This window comes from Rhagoletis pomonella, unplaced genomic scaffold, assembly GCF_013731165.1.
Source record: "Rhagoletis pomonella isolate Grant_MI unplaced genomic scaffold, Rhpom_1.0 Rhpom_scaffold_00003, whole genome shotgun sequence".
Taxonomy (NCBI): domain Eukaryota; kingdom Metazoa; phylum Arthropoda; class Insecta; order Diptera; family Tephritidae; genus Rhagoletis; species Rhagoletis pomonella.
The window spans coordinates 44,890,639-44,916,977 of NW_023458557.1; positions in this window are offsets into that span (position 1 = coordinate 44,890,639).

Below are 26,339 nucleotides of genomic sequence, written 5' to 3' on the forward strand. Positions count from 1 at the left end.
AAAGTAGTTAGTATTCTATTGTTTTATGAATATGCGTATGTAAATATCGTTCGTGATCTTAACGATCATTAGCATCCTCGTAAGAGATCGTTAACGCTTTTATGCGCCGTGGAACTTTATAAATCACTTAGTCTGTTCCTTTGAACTTCGGACTAAAACCTGTGGAACTGTCAAACTACAATTTTACGCTCTCAAATGAGAGTAAAAGGAGAACAGATGCATAAGTGCATAGGAACGCAAAAAGCACTATTTCCTGTTAAAACGTCAGTCGGTTTGTTTACATGTCATTTGAACAACACTGATTTAGCTGAAATATCACTGAATAATTATTAAAATCTATACATATTCAAATATTGCGTTGTTTACTTCCATTTTTTAACAAATAAAAGGTTCTTAGCTTTCACCGCTTTCAGTTTTTGTTTGCACATGTAAATCAGCTGATCGTTTGACACTTTTCATGAACTTACAGGAAAAAATACTCCGGACTAAATCCTGTAACTTCTGACTAGGAACAGTTGCTCAGTTACTCTCTCAAATGTGTTCCCACTTACAGGTTTTATGTCAATAGGAACGACTTCCTGTAAGTTCTGACTAAATCCTGTAAACCGGACTGCTATTGGAACAGACTAACTATAAATTGAAAGTAATGAGGTTTTGACCGCGATTAGTTGCAGAAAGATCGTACTTTGATCATTCTCCGCACCCAGCTAAAAATTTCCAAAAAATAGTATAAAATAAAATTATAGTTAAAAAACTAAAAACACGCTTTTATTACAACAAGGACTAAAAAGTATAAAATATTTGATATATATAGCGATTCCATTTAAGAAGAATAGGAAGCTCCCTAACTTGATTTAATTTAACTTTTCTAAGTCAGCTAAAAATATGATTAAAGTGATTGGCCCGTAGTCATAGACAAAATAAACTCCACTGTCAAGTTTGTTGCAGTTTTTTTTACAGATACCCCATTGAAAATTATGTCAAAAAGCTGCAACTGACTTTACAGTGGAGTTTATTTTGTTTATGACTACGGGCCAATCACTTTAATCATATTCTATTCTTCTTAAACGGAATCGATATGTATATTAATTATTTTATACTTTTTAGCAGGGACGTGAACCGAATGAAAAATTTGGTCGGTTCGGTTCAGCGGTTCGAACCGTTTTTGCACTTTTGGAATGGTTCGTTAAAGCGGGTTTTTGGTTTTTGAACCGGGATTTCGGTTCAGTTCAACGGTTCGGAAAAAAAAATAAGAATAACGCGCAAGTTTAAGTATCAAGTGTCAAGTGCAACAACGCACAAGGATAAGTGTCAAATGTCTGTCAAATGAGATGGGTTGGCATTACATTTGATATTGCCACATGGTAAACAAACATGGTATGTATTAGGTATGTATTACCATATTTAACAAAAAGAAAAAGGGGGTAAATTTATCTATTGAAAATTGGTTGAAACGAACATTTAACCGTTTATGAAAAGTGGTTCGGTTTTCGGTTCGGATCAAACATTTGTGGGAAATTCGGTTCGGTTAATGGTTCAGTTATTTTATAGAAAAAAATGGTTTTCCGGTTCAAAACCGGTTCACGTCCCTGCTTTTTAGTCCTTGTTGTAATAAAAGCGGGTTTTTAGTTTTTTAACTATAATTTTGTTTGCGTAATTTTGTACGAAAACAATTCTGTGTCGGAAACGAGATAAAAGATGTAAATCGATGTGTGTATGCAGGAAATATTAGTGGTGTTCTTTTAAACAGAAAAATTTGCCTTTCGAGTATACGTATATTTTTATCCACTGATTTATATAAGCGAACAAAAAATAAAGTTTGTTGCCCCCCATCGAAAATCTTGGGTGCGGCTTAGTAATTTGTACAATGATTTTCGGATATTGTGTCTAAACGCATAGGTAACCCGAATCTAAAAACTTTAACGCACACCTGTAATCAAAGGCTTAAACTTTTATTTAAAAGAAATATTTCAAATTTCCAAGCATTAGTTTATTAATAAATTTGGTTCGCACTATGCACTGTTTTGTAAATTTCGATGTGGGTTCTGCGCGAAAATACTGTGGATGGCGTAGCCGGAGTTATATGCACAATAAATGTTGTATGCCTTTGACATGCGGAAGCCCCTCTTCTCCGGCAACGCAAAGAATTCTACTTAGTAAGGGTTATAATCTCTAAGCGCGGCCGAAGGCAGAATCAAGCACAACAGGTGGGGTGGGCCTAACAAAGTGCATGTTTTCAATGGCTTGGAAGAAGCTGTTATTGCATTAACTGCATTGAGAACCAGTTCTTCAGGCATAGGAGTTCTGCTTGTGGTTCAACAATTCAACCAGAAGCTGACATAGATGCGCCCATGGTTACTATACCCGACAGCTCCGCATATCTTTATGATATCATTTCCATAGCGCGCTATAATTCCAAATGATTAGAATCCATCGTTTCCTTCAAAATTTGTAAAATGAAATAATTTTACTATAAATAAGCACTTAATGAGTGTTTTTTTAATTCCTTTCCACTTTGTTTCTTTCATTCAGCTGTCTTCGAACTGATAGCTGGCAATGCTGAACATGTTTCCGCAAGGGTAGCAGCATGTGGATTTCTCGTTTTTCGTAATGTTGCTACGAATTACGAATTACGAAAATCCGGGTTCTAGAATAAGGGTGTTAAATAACCTGAGCGTTATACCGCGAAGAAGTCCCTGCGGCTCGATAGTGAATCGTCCTTGAATCTGTATGGTATAGTTGGTGGCAATTTCCAAACTGGTGAGTATCATTGGTTCACATTCTGTTTAGTCACCATAAAGCAACGACCGCAATGGTTCTGATGGTTGATTTAACGGGAGTAATTTGACTTTGATCCCTAAGCGCCACTAAAAATTATCATTAAAAAATTATCATTAAAATCGTTTCGGTCGTTTAGGAGGAGTTAAGCCACCAGAATAAGTCTTTTACATACTGACACTCTTCGGCATTTTTCCCCATACAAAAAAACTATCTCGCATTCGTTATACGGAGAAATTGCGCAACATCATCAGCGAAATAAAATCTCAAAAATCAACGGTAACTTATAGCTATTTAGAACTTGCACTTTATGATACTGAAATTGAGTGAATTACAAAACTGCATACTCAAAATTTGGTGCCATTTGATGTAAAATGAACTATATTTCTATAAAAAATTAACAAAAAAAATTGGTTAGAAAAAGAAAAAACACTGCATTCTGGGTGTATATATTTACAGATAGGTAAAAGTTTCAATATGTTTGGAAAGCGTCACGCCCCCTTTTCCAGTAGCCCTAAAATCTTTATACCAATTTCCAGGACACTACCACAAATACTTCCAGAGATATACGGTATGAAAAATTCGATAAGTATGGGTGATGCCACGCTCCCTTAATATATCGAAGGTCTGCAGTAGGTGTCCAAAATTTCAAGAAATCGGTACAGCTTCTCTTTATATAATTAGTGTAGGTAAGAAAGGGCAACACCGATTTTGATAAAGCTGTTTTTGATAGGGTTTTTTGTGCTGATTAAAAATGCGTAAGTACAAAGTTTCCAACAGCTCCAGATTTTGAGAAAAATGTGGCGAAAGGGTAAAAAAATCGATTTTTTTGCAATATTTGAGAAGCTCTAGCAATGAAAGGTGATAGAACCTTCCACTTACGCTTAAATTAAAGCTAGAGATACAGACTACTATATCCGAAAGTACTGTTCCTGCACCTTGTCCTGATGGTCACCTATACTCATTTACTTTTTATCGTCCAACAATAAAAAAAAATACTGGAAAATTATGCAATTGAAAAAAATGGTGTAAAAATCAGTGTTAGCTGTTCAATAAACGACTATAGGTGACCTTAGGGTCAAGGTGCAGGAATGGTATTTTTAGGGTTTGAAGTCAGAAGTCCAGGCCTTAATTTAAGCCTAAGTGGAAGGTTCTATCACCTTTTTCTTAATTGCGGTAGGTACTCCAGCTTCCCAAAATCAGTTATTCCTGTTCAACAAATGACTATAAGTGACCATCAAGCAAAGGTGCAGGAATTTGTAAGGATAGTATTCGAGACTTTTAGCTTTAATCAAGGCCTAAGTTAAAGGTTCTACCACCCTTCGTTTCTTTGCTAGAGCTTCTCAAATATTGAAAAAAACGCGATTTTATGCTTACGGACTCGTAATCAGCACACAAAAATTCGGCAAAAATGGCGTTAACATTTGCTGCATAAACTGTTTTCCGATTTTTGTTGGCCTGTGTAATAAGTATTGTTAAATAGCCAATACCCGCATGTTTGCGCCGCCTTCAATGACCTTTCGAACTGTAAAACAATGACTCGATTCTATTCTACGCATATCTATAATACGGGTAAGCAAATAGGACCACAAGATTTTTTGGAATAGATCGGCATCTGGTCCACCTATCAGAAAAAATATACTATATGTTAACTCAGTCAATAGCTACGTACGTGCCAAATTTCAAGCAAATCGGACCGTAAATAAGACTTTTTCTAGTAGATCGGTCACTGGCCCACTTAACGGAAAAAATGCTAATCTAGGCAAAAGGCTACCAACGACCCAAATGCATTTTTTTGGCGTAGCTCGACCCCTGTGCACTCCTTCTTCAAAACACCTTTCCAAAACAGCAGCACCCATTCGAATCGGTTATGAAACATAGGAGCAAATTGTTCCCAATTGATTTATGCTCCCAATGAATTACACAATTATCCGAAATTTTCCAAGCTTTCGTTGAAAGAAAATTAAATTTTTCGTGTTCTTCCGGATTTTTCCAAGTTTTCCACTAAGAATTTTTTATTTTTCCATTCGAAACCTCCTGGCAATTACGAACAACTAAAAAAAAATTGCCAAATCGGCCCAACCGTTCTCAATTGATGAATTACTATACATTTTTCACACCATTTTTATATATATATAGATGCTTTCTTCTTTTATGTTTAAAAGTTTTTATTTTTTTTTTAAGTTGGGTCAAATCAAATTTTACCTAACAAAACCAAGAATATTTTACATCAAAAAAAAGCTAACGAAGTTCTTTCTTAACTAGCTAATTCAAGAAAAATCTCCGGTTAAACTCAAGCAATCTCTATTTCTAAGCGATCTCTCGGACTTTTAACATTGCAAACATAACTTGCATGCAAAGAAACCACTTTAACACTTTAGTGGTAATTGGTATTGTATTACATAATAACGAATCTGAAACAATACATACATATGTACATTCATAATTAGCCATTACTCAGGAAATTGTACTTATACATATATACAAGTAGAACGCGTAATAAAATTTGCTTTAATAGTAAAACTACATTAAGTAAATGTGTATTATAAGAACATAATAAATCAAATAAAGAATGCAAGAGTGCAAATATGAGTAGTGTGTAAATGCGTACGTACGTACCTAAATATGTGTGCCTTCCAAGAAACATGACATATAGCAACGGTGGGCAAACGCGTGTGCCAAATGCGGCTCTTTGCTTAGCAAAGTGCGGCTCTTTTTATACCCGAGCGCACTTGTGCACAAGGGTATTATAACTTTGTTCACATAACGATTGTTTGTAACAGGCAAAACGAATCGAGATAGATATAGACAAATGTATACATAAATGATCAGGATGAAAAGAGAAATCGATTAAGCGGTGACTGTCTGTCCGTCCGTCTCTGCACATGATAACTCGAGTACAAATTGATACATCTTAACGAAACTTTGTATGTGCACTTCTTTTGAGCGTAGGACGGACGGTATTGAAAATGGGCAAAATCGGACAATCCCATATAACGGTAATTTTCAGAAATACGAAAACTGCGATATTTTAGTAACTACTGAAGATTATTCACTCAAAATTGATATTTACAATAATTTTTAGACGAAAAATAAGAATATTACAAATTTTTGAAAAATGGGCGTATCTACGATTCCAAACTTGGCACAGTTGTTGGCCTTGGTACAGCATACCAAATGGCCGAAAATTTTTAAAATCGCACAATAACCACGCCCATATTCCATATTAAGGTAATTTAGAGAAATACGAAATCTTCCGTAAATCAGTAAATATTAAAGCTAATTTATTCAAAATTGACGCTTTCAACAATTCTTTACCAAGAAATACGTTTATGATAAAAATTTGGAAAATGGGCATGGCACCGCCCACTTATGATCACATATATGTATCTCGGTAACCGTTCTACCAATTTGTACCAAACTCGGTATGGTTATTGTGCTTGCCACATAAAAGCAAAACGTTCAAAATTCTTGAAATTGGACTAAAATTACGGCTTTTCATATAACGGTAAATTTTAGAAATGCTTGAAACTTCAATATTTCGAAATTTAAGGACGCTAATTTACTAAAAAAAAAGTTTTTTCTTAACAGCGGTCGTCCCTCGGCAGGCAATGGCAAACCCCCGAGTGTATTTCTGCCATGAAAAACAGCTTCTCACAAAAAATACAATCGCCGTTCGGAGTCGGCGTAAAACTGTAGGTCTCTCCGCTTTGTGTGACAACATCAAGGCGCACGCCACAAATCGGAGGGGAAGCTCGGCCAAACATTAACATTTGTGTAAGCTCCAATCTATTATTATTATTATTAATTTACTCAAAATTGATACACCGCGGCTTACCATGCAGCGGTAGCTTTCGGAAGGGTGAAAAACATATATTTAATATTTGCGCCGGGTATTTAATGTTCGGCTCCGCCCGAACTTAGGCTTTCTTACTTGTTACTTTTTACTTTTTCTTTGCTTAGAACATGTTGGCTCTTTTTACTTTTTAAAATACATTTTTCTTTGCTGGAGATTCTTTTCCATTGTGTTGTTTTTTTATTTTATTCTTTTTATGTACGCAAATTGAGATCGAAACATTACCCGCAATTGGAGAATGAAAATTGGCTTTCTGTTCTTAATGTCGATGGGACATTTGCTAAACTTGTTTTTCTGTACAAGAAGAGAATAAAAATGTTTTTGATTTGTCGCAAATTATTTAAAGTCTACGTCTTTTTATTCATGATCTCAAAAAAAGAATATTTCATAATTCTTCATGGCTAGAAAAAATATTGCACATGATTTAAAAGCAGATTTTGAAAAAAGATTTGCGGATTTGAAATTATTTAAATGTACGTGTGCATACTTCATAAGTAGTTACCCAACACTATTAACAATAATGTGTGCATTTTAGTTAAATATCTGATAAATTTTATTTTCAAGAACATGGGTTTATAAATATATACAAATTTAAAATGAAATAACAATTTAATATAATAAAATTTATTTTCTCCGAACTTTCTGTTCCGCAAAAGAATCTACAACATCATCAAAGTTTAAAGATAGTGTCATTGAAATTTCAATAGACAGAATAGCCAAGTTACGTAGCCTGTCTTGTCCCATAGAGTTTCTCAAATATGTTTTTATTAATTTTAGTTTCGAAACTGATCGTTAAGCTGTAGGCACAAGAATTGGAACAAATAACATTAATGCAGTACATACTTCAGGAAATCAGGACAAAATAAAATAAAGTATATGTATAGGGGCAAATTTTTATGTATATATTTTTGTCGGATCAGTTCAGATTTATTTAATTTTATGTTTATAGGCTAGTCTGATCTTTAAGCTTTGGTGCAAATAAAATTACATTATTCCACTTACTGATAATTTTGATCACAACATAACAAAAACACAACACTTGCATTTAAATCTAATTGCACCCTTTCGACAATATATACAAAAACAAAATATCCAGTCGATGTCCACCAACAAAACAACGTAGTCTACGCAATCAAATGCAAAGGAAACGAAACTGAAACATGCGGAAAAGTGTATATCGGAAGAACGAAGCGGCCTTTAGGTGTTCGACTAGGCGAACATGAAGCGGACATAAGGAAACAGAAAAGCAGTACACAGCTGACCTCGCAAATACAAATATTATTGATAAAGAAAAACGAGAGCAACCCGATACACAATAGAGAGCCTTAAGCTGAAATTAGTCAAGAACGCAGAACGTACACTTAAACGCAGTCTGTATACGCAGATTTTGTCGATTACTGGAGCCCTCAGTGTTGCCACTCATCAATGCCTTTTCATAAAATCACCTTTTCAACTACAATTTTTCGTGCTATAATAGATCGTAGCTAAATACAAACTACTTAGTTTTCAACAAAAGACCTTATTCAATAGTAAATTTCAAGTATTTTAAACGTTTTTTGAATAGGAAATTATAACTTTTTTACCATCTGCAAAACTGACGAAGTGGCAACTATCTATAGAAGGAAGAAATCAGCTAGGGATGGCAGTGGCAAAAATACATCGATTTTGTTTCTTTGATTCGGTGCATCGAAATATACATCGATATTTTTCGATGCATCGAAGAGCATACATCGATGCATAGGATTTTTCAGATAATGTTTCACAACATAATATGTTATTAGCGAAATTGTACACAATTTGAAATAAATTATTGCACTGAGCTAATTATGTTTCTAACGGAACTTTTTGGAGCCGTTTCAAAAAACATCGATGCACCAATGCATCGATACATCGACTATTTATACATCGAGAGGAAAACTTACGATGCATCGAAGCAAAACATCGATATTTTCGATGCATCGATGTTTTTCTGACATCCCTAAAATCCGCTGACAAGGAAATATCTAAATTCCGCAGACTTCTGCACTACGGGCTACAACTACAGAAAAATTCTGCGGTGTTGAGTTTTAATTTATATGGCGCTCTGGTAAGACAGATCGTGTCAGCTGACTCGGGTTTACGTACCGGTAGGTTTACGTTCTTGACTAATTTCAGCTTTAGAATCATGCAAAAACGAGATATGACAATTAATAAGAAGGAAGACACAGACAACATTGCGGCCGCATACATTACTTGTTTATAAAAATAAAACTTTCAGTACGGACAAAACTACCACATCAGGTGGTATGGATATTTCTTAAGTGATTAAGTTTTTAAGTATTTTTGTATATCAATGTTTGAATATCTAAATTACTTACATTATTTGGTTTGTCATTTAATTAAATTCGTTGTTGTATATGTACACATATTCATTTGTTTTTCGATTAACACTAAATGTGTGTGATTTTCTTGTGTTCTTGTATATTTGTCTTAACAGAGAAAATAAACAATACCCCTGAAGATGCTAGAAAAGTTTTAGCGAAACGTCGGGTTAGGTTAGGTTAGGTTAAGGTGGCAGACCCGCAAAGGGGACTCACTTAGACATTTGATTGTCCATTGTGATACCACATTACATAGGAGCGGTAACTGCGTAAAAATTACGAGAAGCGCTGGGTGCTCATAATGAAGTTCTTCAAACAGCTGATGTCCACTCCGGAGAGTCCCTCGGGAGTGTCGATGAAATGCGCACCGAGATGCTTAAACCGTAATCTAGCGAATGCCGGGCAGTTGAGTAGGAAGTGCTGAGATGATTCCACCTCGTCTTCCAGGCAACTGCGGCAGAAGGGATCCGTGACGATATTGAGTCGCACCGCGTGGGTTCCCATTGGACAGTGTCCGGTCAGTACACCTGTGAAAATCGATAGCTGACGCTTAGCCAGCTGCAACAGTTCCCTTGACCGCCCGCGGTCCACAACCGACCAGAAGGACCTTGCAACTCTGCAAGTCGGGGTTTTTTCCCAGCGCTCGCTGAGCCGACCATGAGCCCATCTGTCCAAAAGCAGGCCGCAGGTTGCCAACGGAACTCCAATGCCCTCCCTATCCGAGGTGATGGCCTCAAGGGTGCCTTGCCTGGCCAGTTCATCAGCCCTGCAATTTCCCGCGATATCACTGTGCCCCGGGACCCAAATCAGCTTGATCTGGAAGTACTCCGAGGAAGTTGAGAGAGAGGTCAGGCATTCCCCAACCAGTTTTGAGCACACCATTAGCGATCCCAGCGCCCTGATTGCCGCTTGGCTATCAGTATATATATTTACCCTCCTTTTTGACAGTACATTGGTGCGTAGCCAATCGGCTGCCTCCTTTATAGCGGCCACCTCTGCCTGAAAGACGCTGCAGAGATCCGGCAGTCTGAAAGTAAGATCTACTGAGAGTTCCTGACAGTAGACACCTCCTCCAACTCTCCCTTCCAGCTTCGATCCGTCCATAAAGATGTTTATTGGACCTCTTCTCCAGAGACTACCCCTCTTCCATTCATCCCTAGAGGGGATGTGCGTGGAGAAGGATCCTTTAGAGGCCAGCCTAGGGTGACTCCGGTCCATTTCTTTCGGCACGAAGTCGAAGCTTTCGAGAATTGTCGAGTGTCCGTGCGCTGGATTGAAAGAGAACCCAGATCTTTTGAGCCTAATGGCTGAGCGAACCGCCGCTACTTTGCCCGAAATGTCGACAGGTGCGACATTGAGTATAGCGTCTAGCGCTAAGGTGGGAGTGGTTCGGAGCGCCCCGCTGATCCCAACGAGAGCTGCCCTTTGCACGCGCTCTAGCTTCCTAACATGAGTGGTCTTTTCCAGTGAACTCCACCAGACGATGACCCCATACAACATTATTGGCTTAATTATGGTTTCATATAGCCAATACATCACTTTTGGGGAGAGGCCCCATCTCCTCCCTATGGCATTCTTGCAGCAGTAGAGGGCCACCGATGCCTTCCACACTCGTTCCTCAATATTAGGTTTCCATGACAGTTTTCCGTCCAGGATCACGCCCAAGAACTTGACCCTGTCAGAGAGAACAAGTGGAACACGTCGGGTAAAAAGTGGATTAATATAATTGTATTTGCACCAAAGCTTAAAGATCAGACTAGCCTATAAACATAAAACTAAATTTTTATGTTTCGATAGCATTTTTCTAGGTATATCTTTGGTGCAAAAGGGATGACCTTTCGATTTTTTTATTTTTCAATATATTAGCAACAAGCATGCAGTCGCGAACGAACGAATAAAAATGGAAGTCGCTTTTGGCTGCAAATTGAAAAATGCAAGAAATTGCGAAATGGAACAGTATATTCCAGTCCGCATCCATATAAGGTGGTAGCAATTGCATATAAGTAAAAGTCGCTTGTATTTCGTTATTGCTTTTTGGTACATCAAGATGTCAAAACGAAAGAAAATGGGAGATAATTTTCGCCATTTCGTGTTGCTGACATCCTGAAGTTACGCCGTTTCGTCTTGGACTAGTGTAGAGACAAAAATATCATATCAGCTGTTCAAGTAACACCTCCTTGTATAGGTGCGCCTTGAGTATATTCTATAAAGCGATTAATTTTATACTAAAATAGAATAAAGGAACTTCCTTCTAAATATTTGCGCGTTGAAATTAGTTTTTATACTCGAGCGCAGTTGTGCACAAGGATATTATAACTTTGTTCATATAACGGTTTTTTGTAACAGGCAAAACGAATCGAGATAGATATAGACAAATGTATACATAAATGATCAGAATGATAAGAGAAATCGTTTAAGCGGTGACTGTCTGTCCGACCATCTGTTCGTCTGTGCACACGATAACTCGAGTAAAAATTGAGAGATCTTAACGAAACTTTGTACGTGCACTTCTTTCGGGCGTAGGACGGATGGTATTGAAAATGGTCAAAATCGGACAATAACCACGCCTACCTCCCATATAACGGTAATTTTCAGAAATACAAAAGCTGCAATATTTTAGTAACTTCTGAAGGTTATTCACTCAAAATTGATATTTACCATAATTTTTAGACGAGCAAAAAGAACATTACAAACTTTTGGAAAATAGGTGTAGCCACGTTCACTTATGGTTACATGTGTATATCTTGGTAACCCCTGTACCAATTTCTTCCAACTTTGGCACAGTTGTTAGTCTTGCTACAGCATACCGAATGGCCGAAAATTTTTAAAATCGGAAAATAACCACGCCCACATCCCAAAAAACGGTAATTTGGAGAATTACGTAATCTTCGGTAAATCAGTAGATATTAAAGCTAATTTATTAAAAATTGATGCTTGCAACAATTCTTTCCCAAGAAATACGTTTTTGGTAAAATTTTGGAAAATGGGCGTGGAACCGCTTACTTATGATCACATATATGTATCTCGGTAACCGTTGTACCAATTTGTACCAAACTCGGTATGGTTATTGTGCTTGCCACATAAAAGCAAAAAGTTGAAAATTATTGAAATCGGACTAAAATTGAGGCCGCTTTTCATATAACGGGTAATTTCAGAAATGCTTGAAACTTCAATATTTCGAAATTTAAGGACGCTAATTTACTCAAAATTGATACACCCCGGCGTACCATGTAGCGGTAGCTTTCGAAAAGGTGAAAATCATATATTTAATATTTGCGCCGGGTATTTAATGTTCGGCTTTGCTTACTTGTTTATTTGTAAGCAATAAGTACCGGTCGCGATCATTTTTATACCTTTCATGAACATGAAATGGTTTTTATAAATTTGGTCCACTGTTTGTAAGTACCAGAAGAAGAAGATATAAACCCACATAAATGTTAGCCAAAATGATCAAAACGTCGAGCTGAGCCAATTTAGCCAAGTCCGTCTGTCTGTCTGTTTGAAAGAAATTAGGCGCTCAGTTTTCAAGATATCGGACTGAAATTTGGTAAGCGAGTGTATTTTTATAAGGTATTAATCATTCGTCGGAACCGTCAAAATCGGTCCACTATAACTTATAGCTCCCATACAACTGACTGTTGATTTTAGTTCTAGGCCCTGGTTGACCATTCTGTGAAAATGCTCATATGGTCTTTAGTTGTGTCTCACTTTAATTGATTTTGAGTACTAAACAAACTTTAACTTTTAAGTACTTAGTTTTGTTAGGATATTCCTGAGCTCGCGGTCTCTTGGGCCGGGGCCCTCTCGGAGCGCCTGCCATGCCACCCTATAGTTACGCCTCTGCATAAACCCTTTTGTACGTAGCATAATTGAGGATGAGTTTACAATATCCGAAATACTACTTTTTAAGAAAAGCGAAGGGAGTTTTTGGAATTACAAGAAGATAAGTCACTGGAAATGCAACAGAAAGCTTTGTCATTGCTTGAATTCCGACAGAAAGTTCCAGATTTAAAATATACGCTGTTGAAAACAGCTGCGTGCCATATATTTTCAAGTTTTGGTACAACGTATAACTCTGAGTCTTTGTACTCTACAATGAAATTCGTAAAGTCAAAATACCGTTCACAATTAGTTGCATTCGTGTACCTGATAATTATTGGAAGTTATAAAAACTATAAGCTTTTTGTGTTCGCGTACGCAAAAAATTGCAAAGTAGGGAAATTGAGAGAGTAAAATTACATTTAATTTTAAGGGAAAGCTCCTAGTTTCTGCTGTAAAAGTTTTTGCCAATAAGAAAACAGCTGGTTGGAATTTACGCAAATCCCTAAATTGAATTTAATGGTTTGGAATTTAAAATAGTAAAATGCGACTAATCAAACTTGTAAGAAGTAAGTAATTATTCGTTTAGTCAGTGAACTGTGTCAGGATGAGACTTCGGGATTTGTTTTCTTATGTTTTCAATTTTATACTTTTGAACAGGGACGTGAACCGGTTTTGAACCGAACCGGTTTTGAACCGGAAACCGCTCTTTTCTATTAATTAACTGAACCATTAACCGAACCGAAATTTTCCACAAATGTTTGATCCGAACCGAAAACCGAACCACTTTCTATAAAGATTGAAAGGTTCGTTTCAACCAATTTTCAATAGATAAATGTACCCACTTTTTTATTTTTGGTAAACATGGTAATACCCATCATGTTTGTTTACCATGTGACTATATCAAATGTAAAGGCACCCCATCTAATTTGAAACACACTTGACTCTTAACCTTGCGCGTTGTTGCACTTGACACTTGACACTTAAACTTGCGCGTAAATTTTGTTTTTCGAACCGTTGAACCGAACCGAAACCCCGGTTCAAAGACCAAAAAAACCGCTTTGACGAACCAATCCAAAAGTGCAAAAACGATTCGAACCGCTGAACCGAACCAAAAAAATTTTTCATCCGGTTCACGTCCCTGCTTTTGAATGTAAACAAAATTTCTATCAGCTGTTAGTCTAACTTGCATGTTTCCGCAAATTTTCTGTTTGCGTGCTATTTTGGATATTTTTCTCTTGCGAGAGAACAGATGACATTTCGCCGGAATTTAGCTGTTGGACATTTTTTACTGGAGATTTTAAACGAACGGGCCTAGTGACTAATCAATATTTAACAGAACTGTTACGAACGGCTTTAACTGACGTAGAACCAGATTTTGAAAATTTGGCCAAAGAATCTTTTGAATTTTCTTTACTATCTATCTTATGTACATTAGAATAATAATAAAATTAATGTTTTTCATTTCTAATAATAATTTTATTTAAAAATAAAATTATATTCAACAATTTTTATTGAGCTTGAGGCCGTTTTTAATAAAAAACTATTGTGGAAAAGCAACAAAAAAATGGTAGAAGTGATAGCTATTTCGCAAATTACCACATTTCCTCATCTCATTCTTCAGCGGGATTCGAACCGACGAACCAACTACAATCAAGCTCAGCTATTCCGCTGCAATTCACACTTGATCATGTGGCTGTTGGTTTTCGTTAATAATTAAATTTTTGTTTTTAGAATGTTTAACTTTTAGGTGTGCTCGTCCTTAAGTTATATGTTTTTGTTATTTATGGTCTTATAACAATTATATTCAACAATTTTTATTGACCTTGAGGCTGTTTTTAATGAAAAACTATTGTGCAAATGCAACAACAATTTGAAAAAATGGCAAACTTAGCACAGTGCTTAGGTAACTGGCTGAGTCAGCTGGGGTCGTCGGTTCGAATCCCGCTGAAGAAGTCTGATGATGAAATGTGGTGATTTCCTAAATAGCTATCACTTCTACCATTTTCTTAATTGTTGTTGCTTTTCCACAATAGTTTTTCATTAAAATCGGCCTCACGCTCAATAAAAATTGTTGAATATAATTGTTATAACGCCATAAATAAACAAAAAAAAAAAACAAATAAAAATAAAATGTTTTTGTTTTTTTCTTGTGGCTCTTTGTAGCATTTAGAATTTACATGTGGCTCTTTTCGGCCTCGGCCTTGCCCGCCCCTGGTGCACTCGCTAGCTCGTCGGAGTTGGGCGGGTTGATATACTCCACAAATTCACACGCCGCAATAACGATAGAAAAATATATCGTACACTCGATGTGAAAACTAACCGTGTTCACACCCCCTCGCAGCATCTCGCCCGGTAATTAGCGGCCTTGAAATCCCCAAACCAACTACTGTCCGTTGTCAATCCCTCACGTACCCTCCCCTTCGTCCAGGTCTCGGTTTGCCTCCAACTGAATGAGGCCGGCCAATCCGTCCCTCCACAACCATTACTAGCCTTGGCCCCTGTGGCTAGCCCCAAATGAACGCTCACCCCTTTATCCGAGCTCCCCCTTAACTCAATCCCCCCATCCCGTCCGTCCGTCTAAGGTTTCACGAAGAAATTCCTTCACCACGTCACACAATATTTGTTTAGCAATTCATTAGTCTTTATTACAAACTATATTGAAATTCACATAAATTTAATATCAAAACGGTCGACGTTTCGCGCATGGAACAATCAGGCTACAGGGTGCTTACATCGTTTAAGCTACTGAGGAGGAAACGAAAACCTGAGACCCTAACCAAAGACGTCTTAGTTCGAGGTTAACTAGGTTGCAAGCCAATCACGCTTAGTTGCAATAATACTCCTACCCCTTCAAACTCCTCTCATTCGCTGCGCCTAACGCCACCTCACTTAGCCGGTTTTCTTAAATCTACTATATCCTTATTACTAAACAATGGTGCTAATCCAGCAAGTTGATTGCCTTCTAAATCGTTGAATTCTCAAAATCGGTTTCAATAAACTTTAACTTAAACAATTGGCGATGCAGAACTCTAAATTGCTGGCTGGTTTACATAGCTTGTGTCTACTGTATGCATAGGCATCTAGTTATCTGCTACATTAAGCAGTGCCACGCAGAGTGGACTTGTAAGAAAAAAATATATATGTATTGTTAAAAATGTACAATATTGTTGGCTATTTTGATGGAAAGTAAGGCGACTCGTGTATGCAATACACGCCTTAGACCAGAAACGATAATATTCACGCACCGTGTGATACCGGCGCTCTGACTTTGGAGCTGCTTAATCTGCTCGTCGCGTACAACAAGGCAACAACGAACAATTATACATACGTGGTTATCGCTGGTCGCCCTTGAATATTTCCACTAGATAGCTGTCGTCGCAATACTCGCCCAGGAGGTTGGATCCTGATCGTTTTCCACCGACGGAATGTGTCCTGCACAAAATGGCGCTGCTTCCGCTAGCTGGACGCAATCTTCGTCACCTGAACTGCCAATCAAGACGACAATGGACTATGTTCCATGTATTACGCCAACTGAGGTTCCGTTTCCGATAATGGTATACTTTTTTATTAAGTTAAAGGCCTCCGAAGTTCACCTGAGAGGAATAATTAAACCTTGGTTTTCAGGTTTGGCCGATGTTTCTCGATTTTAATCTTCCCTTATCGCCGTCTTAGTCCAAAAGAAATTTTCATATCGGCATCGTCATATTCGCCGCAATTAACACCTACCATTTCGTCGCTCCCACAATAGCGACCTTTTTGCGATGTACAAGTAATGCGTTCGCATATTACTGCCAGTCTTTTAAGTAAGCTGCACAAACTACAGTACATGCGCCAAGCGCTTTAGCGACCGTAACAGAGCGAGTCAACCAATGTCTCTGTTGACATAGTTGGCTCGAAAAACTGTCGCTCAAAGAATCGCTAAGTTCGCAAGTCCTTGGCATGGAAAATTCCCATGGACTTTCCTCTAAAATCTCCTAGTTCGTATAAACAATTACCCACTGGTCGCAGAACCACTGCTTTAACAAATTTGTTTGCCAGCTTCGCACTAAAGTCTCGCGTCGCATCGCTTTGCCTAAAGCTCTTCCTATATACGATTTGACCAGTTTTATACGTGATTGGTTTAGCCCGAGTATTGTATACTTTCTTTCCCTTCTCGTAAGCCAGCTTCAAGCTCTGAGCGATCTTGTCCCTAAGCAGTTTCAGGCGCACGTCTCGCGCCATAACCTCCACTTCCGACTCCCCATCACCGTCAAGTTTACGCCATATTGCATACGTTTCTCCGTGTTGTGCCATAGGTTGTCCGAAGACTGCTTTGTATGGTTCCGTTTGGATGGCTTCATGTACGGCACTGCGAAGTGCAAACGAAGCTTTGGAGAAATGGGTATCCCATGATTTTTGATCCGTTTCCTCAGCATACGACCTTATAATTGCCAGAAGTGATCTGTTCATCCCTTTAGACGCATTAGCCTGAGGCGAGTATGCAGCATTTCGTACGTGTTTGACGCCGTAATCTCTGAGGAAGGTCGAAAATGCCTCTGAGATAAACTGACGTCCGTTGTCCGAATGTACAGTCTCCGGCACCCCAAAAATATGGGAAATATTGTTTTCCAGGTATCGTACTACTTCCTTTGCCGTGGCATTTCTCATCGGCTGGACAAACAAAAATTTCGAAAAGTGGTCCAAAACAAAAAATATGTACGCATTTCCCTCACGGGATCTAGGATACGGACCGCAGAGGTCAACATAGAGCCTCTGAAAGACTCTGTCGGTTTCGGTTCGGCTCCCCATTAAGGGCCGTGTTATCGTGTTCGTAGCCTTGCAGCACTTGCACACTTCGCAGTTCCTGACGATCATTCCGGGCCAGTAGTATCTGCTTCGAAGCCGATTTACCGTTTTTGCCACGCCCCCATGTCCTGCTGCTGCTCCGCAGTGCATCCTTTCGAGCAGCTCACCTCTCAACCCTTCCGGTATCCAGACTTTCCACACGAAATCTTCGGTCTCATCTTCTCCTCTGAACCGCGTCCGCTTATATATTACTTCGTCCCGTATTTTAACTTCCGGTAATCTTTCCGCATTACTCTCAACAGCGTGCTTTAGACGATGATAACTTTCCGACCTGAACTCTGAGCTATCCAACGAGACATCTGTTCGGAAGCTGTTATCTAGCACTCATCCAATTGGAAGAGCACCCCGCCGATTTCTGTAGTGGATGCATCACACTGCACGTAGAAATGTTTCTCGAAATCCGGGTTGACCAAAACCTTAGGTGACGCCAAAACGTTTTTCAGCTCGCGGTAAGCAGAAATCGCCTTCTTGGTTAAAACAAACTCGCTCTTCTTCTTCAAGCACTCCGTCAAAGGAGCGGTGATACTGGCAAAGTTCGGGACAAATCTCCGATACCATCCCGTGAGTCCCATGAATCTGCGAAGTTGCTTGATCGTTCTCGGGACTGGAAACTGTACCATAGCTTCGACCTTTGCTGGCTCCGTCCGCAACTCTCCCTGCCCTATGATGAATCCTAAGTATGGGGTCTCCTTCTGACAAAACTTCGACTTCTGGATGTTAATCGTTAGTCCAGCTCTGGAAAGACATTCAGAAATTTCGGACAAATGCTGCAAATGCGTTTCAAAATCTGGGGATCAAACTAAGATATCGTCTATATATATAAAGATGTTAAATCTAAGCCTGGATGGGACAACCCGGTCCATTAAGCGACATAACCCGAATGGCATAACTCTAAATTGATACAGTGGGCGGCCCCGAACCATTAAGGCTGTCTTTTCTCGAGAACCCTTCTCCAAGGGTATCTGCCAAAAGGCATCCTTGAGGTCCAGCCCCGTTATAAAAAAGGTATCTTTTAGCCGGCTGAGAATTCCTTCGACATGCTGAGTTGGATAAGCATCCTTCTTTGTGCGCTCGTTCAGCTTCCTCATATCCACGCACAACCTATTTTTCCCTGGCTTTTACACCAGAACTATTGGCGAGCTCCAAGCGCTCTCGCTCTCCTCGATAACTCCTAGCTTTTGCATCCGGTCTATCTCCTCAAAAGCGCACTTTTGCTTTACTGGCGACAAGGGATAGTAGCGTTGCTTTACTGGTACGGTTTCGTCGTAGACCTCGATGGTGTGCTCCATTAGATGCGTTTTCCCTAGCCCCAGTTTAGCTGAACACGGAAACAAAGTCTTAACATGCTCTAACCTGGCTCGCTGTTGCGGTGACAGCTCCACCATATTACTATCGTCCACGCTTAGCCCCGATACAATCGCTGGTACCAACCCAAACTCTTCCCAAAAATCTATGCCCAGGTATAGCTTTTGCTTTAAACTTGGCACCAAATACAAAATCAGGTCAACCGTTCTCTGTCGCCATTGAACCTTCGCTTTCATCCTGCCAATAATCGCCTGAACCTGTCCATCCGCCGTTCGTAACCCCTCATCCATGGACTCAACATCGTCCGCACGCATAAGCTTAATCGCTTCTCCTCCCAAACAACTCACCGAAGCGCCACTGTCCAACAAATCCCTCATATCAACCCCGTTAACGACGACCTCCGCATAAGGTCTTCTGTCCACGTCGCTACGAATTATAGTCGCCTCTATGGCGCGTTTAACTTGCTTCCTATCGTTAACCTTCTTCCGCAACTTTTCAATTTTCTTTCTGTTTCTTTCCTTAGCCTTACCTAATTTTATTTCTTCGCACTTATTTCCAAAAATTCGTTTTCTTACTTCTAGATATTGAGCCCTTCTTTCCTCCAACGTCTTACCTGTGGTAGCCACCTTCTTCGGCTCGCGACACAAAGTATTTCTAAGTAATGTTATAGGTTCAGTTTGGGTTCCGGGAGTACATTGTCCTGACGGCTCTTCCCAGACTTGCCGCCATTGAGCTGGTTTTCCTGCTTGCATTTGTCGCATAACGTGAACGTCTCTTTCACTTCGTTACACTTGGAGCACACCAGATCGTGAAAATGTGAGTTGCAGAGCCCTTTCTCGTTCACGTCTCCTCTCTTGAAAACTTGACCAGCTTTTTGGGCCGTAGCCGTCTTTTTCTTGTCATTCCTCTGAAGTGCTCTCCGATCTCAACTTTCCAGCGCCTCCAACGAAACTTCCTCAATAAAGTCTACCTCGTCCGGAGTTATTGTCTCCATTTCGTCAATATTCTTCCTTCTAGAGAACTTCTGTTCTTGCTCCTTCAAATGCTTCTCCGCACGCCTGCACTCTTCTTTCAATTGCCCTAGCGTCTCAATGCAGCATCCAAATATCAAGTTTTTGATATTATACTTTAAGTTCCGTCTCATCAGGTTAACTAAGCTGAGCTTGGGCATTTTAGCCTTCATAGTGAACGCCATACCCTTTATGCTCACATAGTAGTCGTCGAAGCTCTCTGAGAATTCTTGTTTACGCTCATTCATCGCCTGGCGTATCTCCTCGTCATAGTCCGCATGGCGATACTGGCTAATTTAAGCGCGCCGAAGCTCTGGGAAGCCTACCTCTTTCTCCTTCGCGTGCTCCTCCATGAACAACCAAAACCACTCCTGTGCCGCTCCCTCCAACAACAAATGGAAGTTTGCATACAAATCCTCGGAGGAAATGTTGTGACGCTTCTGCAGTGTCTACACGGAAAAGAAACCTCTCGACTGGAATCGACTTAGAATTACCCGCGTCTCTTAACCCCCAGTCTTTGATAACTTTGAATTTCAATTTGTCAGTTTTTGTAACATCGTTGTTATCGCTAGCTGAATCTATAAACAGTTGACGACGGGCTTGTGACCTTTGATCAGCCCCTGGGCTATGGCCCTTACACTCTCCGTGCACACTTCGTGACGGCACCTGCTCGCCCGACCTCGACTCTTCGTTCAACTTCTCATTGCTTCGGTATTCCTCTACCGCGGAAACTCTATCCCCCAAGCTACGTACGTCCCTTCGGACCTTAGACATTGCCTCATGAATAGCCTACGTGGTTGTTCGATTAACGTCCATCTGATGTTGGAATAACATAGCTTCAAACTTCAGTAACAACTCTCCGCTTATTCTATCTAAGGCAGTCACTTCAGGTGACGGGATTTCGCCTACTGAAATGTATCGCTGACCTGAACGTGAAGCTGCAGCTGTCACTTCGCCACCATTACATGCCGCTGCCCCCACCATTTCAACGTTCGCCTGGTCAATAACAACAACGTTACTGTCCCCGTCAGTACCCGCGTTCGAATTTTTGCTCCTGTCCTCCATTTGCTTCTTCCTACCACTACGCAAGCCTTTCCTAGGCATACTACTTGAAAACAGAAAGACCGTGTTTATTTTTCATGTAAGTCTATGTACACAACTATGTATTTGTTTGTTTCTTTACGTGAATTTAAAATGCCTTAAAAATCGTATGTGATGAATTCATTACTTTCGTGAAACCAGGCATCTTTATATCAAGCGCATGTAAGACTGCCTCAAGCACTACAACTCCCCACAAACTATAAAACGGTAGCTGCCGTTTACGCTCTGAACTGTCCCCTCGTACCTTCTTCACTGATACTCCACATCCATATGGACTTGACCCTCATCCATATGGGATGGCCGTGCCAGGAAATAATCTCCAGTCCAAAGCACTCGTAAGGCTACCTCAAGTACCACGGAGTAAACGTTGAACCTGCAGAACTGTAGCCACCCTAAAATGCTTTGTCCTGGCCCCTATTTGCCTAAAAATCCCATTCACCATCCCTTCACATCTTCAGTCTACATCACTTCGATATAGTCAACTGACCTGCATCGGGACTTTATTCCCCCCTTTCTAATGATTACATTGCGTGCTAATGCCTTGGCAAGTGCTGTTGAAAAATCCTTGTGTATTAAACGAAACCCCTTTCGGGGCCCCCCGTTGGGCGCCATTTCTATGTTGCTTGCTTACCTGGATATGCACCAGGCTGCGTTGAACTCGCTGTGGATTAGGGTACGCTTGATGTAGAGCACTCGCTAGCTCGTCGGAGTTGGGCGGGTTGATATACTCCACAAATTCATACGCCGCAACAACGATAGAAAAATATATCGTACCCTCCATGTGAAAACTGACCGTGTTCACACCCCCTAGCAGCATCTCGCCGGTAATTAGCGGCCTTGTCAATCCCTCACGTACTCTCCCCTTCGTCCAGGTCTCGGTTTGCCTCCAACTGAATGAAGACGGCCAATCCGTCCCTTCACAACCATTAATAGCCTTGGCCCTTTTGGCTAGCCCCAAATGTACCCTCACCCCTTTATGCGAGCTCCCCTTAATTCGATCCCCCCATCCCGTCCGCCCGTCTAAGGTTTCACAAAGAAATTCCTTGACCACATCACACAATATTTGTTTAGCAATTCATTAGTCTTTATTACAAACTATATTGAAATTCACATAACTTTAATGTCAAAACGGTCGACGTTTCGGGCATGGAACAATCAGGCTACGGGGTGCTTACATCGTTTAAGCTACTGAGGAGGAAACGAAAACCTGAGACCCTAACCTAAGACGTCTTAGTTCGAGGTTAACTAGGTTGCAAGCCAATCCCGCTTAGTTGCAATAATACTCCTACCCCTTCAAGCTCCTCTCATTTGCTGCACCTAACGCCACCTCACTTAGCCGGTTTTCTTAAATCTACTATATCCTTATTACTAAACAATGGTGCTGATCCAGCAAGTTGATTGCCTTCTAAATCGTTGAATTCTCAAAATCGGTTTTCAATAAACTTTAACTTAAACAATTGCCGATGCAGAACTCTATATTGCTGGATGGTTTACATAGCTTGTGTCTACTGTATGCATAGGGATCTAGTTATCTGCTACATTAAGCAGTGCCACGCAGAGTGGACTTGTAAGAAAAAAATATATATGTATTGTTAAAAATGTACAATATTGTTGGCTATTTTGATGGAAAGTAAGGCGACTCGTGTATGCAATACACGCCTTAGACCAGAAACGATAATATTCACGCACCGTGTGATACCGGCGCTCTGACTTTGGAGCTGCTTAATCTGCTCGTCGCGTACAACAAGGCAACAACGAACAATTATACATACGTGGTTATCGCTGGTCGCCCTTGAATATTTCCACTAGATAGCTGTCGTCGCAATACTCGCCCAGGAGGTTGGATCTGATCGTTTTCCACCGACGGAATGTGTCCTGCACAAAATGGCGCTGCTTCCGCTAGCTGGACGCAATCTTCGTCACCTGAACTGCCAATCAAGACGACAATGGACTATGTTCCATGTATTACGCCAACTGAGGTTCCGCTTCCGATAAAGGTATACTTTCTTATGAAGTTAAAGGCCTCCGAAGTTCACCTGAGAGGAATAATTAAACCTTGGTTTTCAGGTTTGGCCGATGTTTCTCGATTTTAATCTTCCCTTATCGCCGTCTTAGTCCAAAAGAAATTTTCATATCGGCATCGTCATATTCGCCGCAATTAACATCTACCATTTCGTCGCTCCCACAATAGCGACCTTTTTGCGATGTACAAGTAATGCGTTCGCATATTACTGCCAGTCTTTTAAGTAAGCTGCACAAACTACAGTACATGCGCCAAGCGCTTTAGCGACCGTAACAAAACTTAAGTTTCCATATTAACTTCCAGTTTTTTTATATCAAAAAAGTTCTTGTTTCGTTGTTTTGAAAATAAAATTTACGATAGTTATGGTTTTTGCTTTAAAATTAACTTAATTTTTCCATTGTATTATATGTACTTACATACAGATGCGTGCAACTAATTAGCAACGAAATTCAAAACGATATTGCTTGCAAATTATGTTTATATATTTATTTTTAATAATTTTCTTTTAAAATATAATTCAATCTATATCAGAAACCACAATAACAAAAGTTGCAAAGCTTGCACAAATTGCAAAAAAATTAATCAAACTTAAAAAAATTTTCATCAAAATTTCAAAATTTTTAATTAGAATATTTAGAAAATTTTCGGGTATGCAGTTTTGTAGTCCATTCAAGTTCAGTATAATAAAGTGCAAGTTTCAAGTTGCTAAAAATTGCCGTTGATTTTTTAGAATTTTTTTGTCGAGGGTGTTGCGGATTTTTTTCCATGTAAAAAAAAAATTTATCATGTGTTATATAGAAGAAGAAAATGCGCAACACCCTCCAAAAAAAAAATTCTAAAAAATCAAAGGTAATTTTTAGCGACTTGAAACTTGCACTTTATTATACTAAAATTGAATGGGCTACAAAATTGCATACCCGCCAATTTTCTAAATATTCTAATTAAAAATTTTGTAATTTTGATGACAATTTTTTGAAGTTTGATTAATTTTTTTGCAATTTGTGCAAGCTTTGCAACTTTTATTATTGTGTTTTCTGGTATAAATTGAATTATATTTTAAATGAAAATTATTAAAAATAAATAAATAAACATAATTTGCAAGCAATATCGTTTTGAATTTCGTTGCTAATTAATTGCACGCATCTGTATCTATACATATAATAAAATTGTAACAGGTCGATATCCGTACATTATAGATATTAAAGAAAAATTTATGTGGGGGGTCTTTATTAGAGCATCAGAAGCCAAATCAACATTTTTACAATTCTGTCTGTCTGTCTGTATGTTTGCACGCGCATCACTCGAAAACGAATGAATGGCTTTGAATGCAGTTTTCACCGATGTATTGCTAGAGGTCTAACTTAAAATATAGGAAGAAACAAATTAGAGAGTTGCCATCTGTTTAAAAATTGGAGTTTAAGTAAATCGATAAGAAAAAATTAATTTTGCAATATAATTAATTTTAATTTTAAAGGCGTCAAAAGAAAGAGGCTTAAGAAGGCTTACAGCCAAAAATATTTTTTTAGAGTTGCCACCTGTTTGAAAATTTACATTTAATTTAAGTTATAAGACAAATTGAATATTGCAATATGGGTATCAAACTGAAGGGGTTTAGGAAATTTTATTGCCGAAAATATTTTTAGGGAGGGCTGCCACCTTACTTATAATAACATTGTAACAAGCCGATGTCTTGCCTTATAGATATTAAAGAAAAATTAATATGGTGGGATTTAATTAGAGCTACAGAAGCCCCGTTAACAATTTTTAGAATTTTTGATTCTCTGTTTGTCTGTATATTTGTATGCGCATCACTCGAAAACAAATGCATGGAACTGAATGTAGTTTTCACCGATGTATAGCTAGAGGTCTAACTTAGAATTTAAAAGAAAAAAATTAGAGAGCTGCCACCTGTGTTTAACACCCGTACGCTGTAATCCGAAAGTTCGTAGTTACGAATTCGTAGCTCCGTTCCGAAAAATTCGAAAATTGGTATGCTGTAATCCGATCGTAACTATCAACGGCGTTGCCAACTAAAATAGTGAAATTCGAAGTTCTTAATCAGCTGCTTTGACAGAAACAAATCAAAATAAATAAAATCGCAAGTGAATAGTGAAATTAAAAAAAAATTAGTTTAATCATTATCTGAAAAGAGTTTTCCTTAATTAAGTAGAATACAAAGGATTCAGTGGCCGGTGCACTTTTGTCCCAGGAGGAAGAACAGCTAACAGTTGCTAATATACAAAGGAGATTGTTCTGATCCATTTAGCTTAAATGATAAAATGTAAGCTCCCTCCTTTTTCCCAAAATTCCACCACATCCTCTTTAGCTCCTTTTACAAAGCCTCGACCAATGTCCGGCCTTTCGCTCATGCATTCCACCAGTTTTTCGTATTGCGAACGATTTGTTGTGATCTCCGATCTGATAATTTTGTAAACATTTAATAATAAATTTTTTTCTATTCACGCTTCAACTTACGTACATATTTTTGCGTTTACACACTTTATTTTATTGATATTTTAAAACAATTTGTTTCGCTCCGACACGAGTTGCTATTCGTACAAAATTTCCGACAAATACATAAAAATGACAGCTACGTCGGATTCAGGCATACCAACATTACGAATTTCGAAGATGGCCTACGAATTTTGAAATTACGATATGACAAGGCGGATTCCAGCATACCAATTCTACGATTCGTAGCAAAATCGAATCTACGACGGATTACAGCATAGGGGTGTAAAATTTCAGTTTAGGTCAATTGATACGATAAAGTAAATATTGCAATATGGCTGTCAAAAGAAAGACGTTTACAAAGGCTTACAGCTGAAAATATTTTTGTGAAAGATTGCCACCTATTTGAAAACTTTAATTCAGTTTAATTGATAACGTAAATTAAATATTGCAATATTGGCATCAAACTAAAGAGGCTAGGAAATTTTAATGGCGAAAATATTTTTAGGGGATTTGCCAACTGTTTGAAAAATTGTATTCATTTAAATTTGTAAAATAAATAAATATTACAATACGGACAATAAATTAAAGATGATTAGGAAGCTTACTTTTGAAAATATTTTTGGAGCATTTGAAAACATTAATTCAATTAATTTGATAAGATAACCTAAATGTTGCCATATGGGTATCAAACGAAAGCATTTGAGAATAATAAAATTGCAACAGGCTGTACATAATAGGTACATAATACTAATAATACCTGTAACATAATAATATAGCTGCGATAA